This window comes from Mus caroli, chromosome 9, assembly GCF_900094665.2.
Source record: "Mus caroli chromosome 9, CAROLI_EIJ_v1.1, whole genome shotgun sequence".
Classification (NCBI taxonomy): domain Eukaryota; kingdom Metazoa; phylum Chordata; class Mammalia; order Rodentia; family Muridae; genus Mus; species Mus caroli.
Window position 1 is genome coordinate 82,259,625 of NC_034578.1, and position 4,247 is coordinate 82,263,871.

Here is a 4,247-nt window from a genome sequence, read left to right on the forward strand (position 1 = left end):
GATTTGATTACACCCAAGTATGCCTTTACATTTCTTAGGAAATCAGTAGCTTCGTATATAAAGAAGAACAGAACTTGGCAGTTACATATTAACTGAAAGCATGTGGAAAAGATGTCACGGCAACTTGGCACAAGCTAGTTACCTAGGAAGAGGGAACCACAGCTAAGAAAGTGTCTCCTTGAGATTGACCGGAAGGCGGGTCTAGTACATGTTCTTCATTAAATGATATGAGAGAGGCCAGCCACTCTGGGTGGTGCCATCCCTGACAAGTGGCCCTGGGAGGTCTAAGAAAGGTAGCTGAGAAGTAAGCCTGAGAAGTAAGCTGCACTCTGCCATGGCTTCTGCTTCAGTTCCTGCCTCTAGGTTCCTACCTTGAGTTCCTGCCTTAACTTACCTCAGTGAAAGCATAACATGAAATAAGCCCTTTGCTTCCCACATTGCTTTTGGTCATGGCTTTTATGGCTACACTAGAAGCTGAAGACACTGCCTAAGCCCAGGCTCAATCATTTGTTCCTTCAGAGTGGCCTTGTTTTCATCACTGGGGCTCTGCTTAGGTCACCCTGTGATATTTTCCATTAGTTTCCTTGTGCAGTTAAGTTCTCTGCCTACAAAGACAGGTATTAGCCTTTGCCAACCAATATTAAGAATGATTCCTGTCCCTGGTGCTCTCATCAAATATACCCCCAAGACTGGCCCTAGGATTCCAAGTTCTTAGTCTTTGTATCATTATATCCTCAAAACCTGAGGGACTATGTACCCCACAAACAAGATGGAACAACAATCATTATTATTTCACTTATTTTTTAAACAACAAACTAAACAACCTTTTAAGTTTGAAATAATTATAGTCTCACAGAAAGATGCAAAATACTACAGTCCCAGACAACCATCCACTAACGTCCTCCACCAGTAGCATCCTAAGTAGAGCTACAGCATATCACAGATTTTGTGTCTATAAGTGCAAAATCAAACCAGACAAGTGTTATGAGTCTATTAATTGCTTTAATGTCTTCATCTCTAAGCCTATACTNATTTTAGAGCANTTTTGTGTAATACCTATTTCCATGCAACCACCTACACAACAGAGACACAATCATTTCACCTCTTTTTTGTGGTTACTTTGAATTTTGACCCCTGCTGTAACTGACACCTGTCCCCTGGCAACTACTAATTTGCTATCTTCTATATTTTTATTCTGATAATATTGTATTTTAATATATACATACACACAATATTTTTATTGTATATTTTGACTTCCTTTTTCAGCAGCCCTACAGCACTTAAGGTCTATCAAGATTGGAGTCATTTATGTCAACAGCTCATTTTTTTTTTATTTTATTTCTTTTTTATGCATCAAAGTTTGCTGAGCAGCTGTTGCAATGCAGGGATTGTTTCCATCTCAGACGTCATTCTCCTCCTCTGGCTACATAAGTAAACAGTAAGAAGGGNTGAAAACAATCCACCCACCGTGCAAGGGGTGTAGGTTGAGGGAGAGCTAGNAGGTAGCTTCCAGTGTTTTCCTAGTACAGCTAATCTAAGAACATCCNTGTACAAGTTTTGTGTTATGTATAAACTTTTTTTTTTCTCTAGGAAAAATACTCAGGTGCAATTGCTGGTTCCGGGGGCGGTTTTCCAGAATGGCTGTATCAGTGTTCATTCCCACCAGCCAATAAAAAACCCAGTTCTTCCAGGGACACTGCAACACTTGAGATTTTCACTGTTCTGTTGTTGTTGTCATTTGTTTTTTGCTTCTTTGTGAGTTTCACATCTTGAACCACAAACCCACTCATCTCCTCCGTATCTGCCTTCTGCCATTGCAACCTTCCCTTCTCATTATTTCTTGGTTTAGTTAGCCACGGCCATANGTATGCAATGATATGCCATTGTGGTTTTAATTGTTATTTTTCAACCAGCTAATGAACATGTTTTCATGAACTTACCTGCCAACTCTACTCCCTCATATGGTGAGACAGCAGTTGGGTTTTCCCTATTTTGAAACCAGGTTGTTTTTATGGATTTGTTGTTTGTTGTTGCTAGTGGTGGTGGTGGTGGTGGTGGTGGTGTGTGAGTGTATTTAGGGCCTGTGGCTTGTTATTGTTCATGCTTAGAATGAAGCGTTTCACTGTCACAATTTTCTATTGGTTGTTTTCTTTCTTTTGGTGTTTTGGTAATTTTTGATGGGGAGTTGCTCCCTTAGAAGAAACTAAGGACACATCTCTCAGTGCTTGATAAGAGAACTGGAAGGATGCCTTCTGAAGCCACTGGGGAGCAGGTAGACGTGAAGCACATGTGAGCTCAGCAGTACTTTTATGAAAATTAAAGGATAATTATGAACCAAGGCAAGTTTGTATTTTAATACAAAAGAGGCCAGACTGTGTTCTCTTCCACAGCCGCTGTGCTCTGTGCTCTAACATTCTGCTGTTCTTCCAGGCTTGCTCTGCTGAAGAATTACAGTAGCTACATTTGTAATCTCTGCTTCACCAACTACCATGTCCTTTATATAAATCAGCAGGATTTCATACTCTGGTCAAGTAGGAATTATTATTGTACATCAAAGGAATTCAGTGACACTTCTCTGGCTGTGTAAATAAGTAGTAACAAAGACTGGAAAGTATNACCTACAACATGAGAGATTTAGGCTGAGGGGGATCTAGGTAACTTCTGGTATTTTTCTATTACAACAGAATCAAAGAACATCTGTGTACAAGTTGTGTGTGAGTATAAACTTTTCTTTCTCTAGGAAAAATACTCAAAAGCACCTGCTGGTCACACGAAACCCAGACCTTTAAGAGGCAGAAGTATTACTGAAATGGGAGTTTCTGGTAAGCATCCTGTGACNCAGACTCATGTGGTGTTTTGCTGAGGCAAGACCAGTGGACAGACACCTGATGTTTGAAGAGAAGAGTATAAATAGGACTCAATGGACAGTGACTGCACACTTGCATAGCTAGCTTTGCAATGGTTTCCTTGGTCTCGAGTCTTTACTGATCTTCAGTTTGTTTCCTTGTTGCTCTTACTGATTCATTCCTGCAATTAGGAGGAGGCCTGGCAGTTTCTGCTGGATCATGCCACTCCTGCTGATTTGTGTTTGGTATTCTGACACTACTATACCGGACTGCTGGTATTTTTGACAATGGAGATTGGAATCGCCTCCAAAGAACTACTCTAAACAGGTCTACATCCTCTTACCCTATCTACCATCTTTNCCCCTCCCCCTACCTTTGGGCAGTGGGAGAGAAAGGGAGGAGGGGTGAAGCATTTGAAAGCCCTTATTAAAAATAGGTTTTTNAAAAATCTAAGCCTACATATTACTAGTTTGACTAGTTTCATAGGTTCCCTATGTAACCCTAANGTTAGTGTGATCCTGAATAATCTCCCAGAGGGATTCCTTCCAAGATATGCAAATAAAAGGGAGAAATTGCACTGCCATTTTACAGGTTCCAAACAAACCTGAAAACAGAGATCTTTGTTCAGCATAATAATCCCCAAATTAACTTAACCATTGGGGCTTTTTAGATAAAATCCGTATTNTTCATAATCAGCAGGTCTCTTTAAGGTACAATCCCTATGCTACACAGACATNGCTGCTTTAAAAAAATGCTTGCTGTTCTTGTAAACTGCTTCTGAATTGAAGGGCACTACAGTAGAATTCATGAGAATTCAGTAATAATGGTTCACTACATGGCACGAGAGCATGTCACTAATGAAAGAAACCCTAATCAAACTTTGTAAAATTATGCATGCAATCCAGTTACATATATGCATTTTATGTAATTACTTACATATGTGTTATATATATTGCATAAAGTATATAGTTGCCTTTGAACTCTGAAGATCATGGAGTCTGAGGGCAAATAATATTAAAGGGAACAAAAAAATCTTAATAATCCTGACTTTCACTTTGTACGGCTTACTAGCCTGAAAAGTGAATGACACAAAAGTACAAAGTGAATGTTTAACACCTACCTAGGNTTTTGGTTTCCTTTANGTCCTAGTGGCCTTCTTTAACTCCGTGTTCACTGCCTGCACAGCCTGAGAGGATGCTCTGTCACTTTCTCCTAAGTCTAATGTGAGCATCAGACCCCACCCCCTTTCCCTGTCCTAGAATCCCACACTCTGTAGAATTTAAATAAAGACCTGTTAGTGACAGCAATAATGACAATTAGCTCAAGAGTACAGATTCGGGCACGCATCACTGGGACCATACTGTAAGCCATTCTTTCCCTAAGAGTTCTCCATTTCTACTA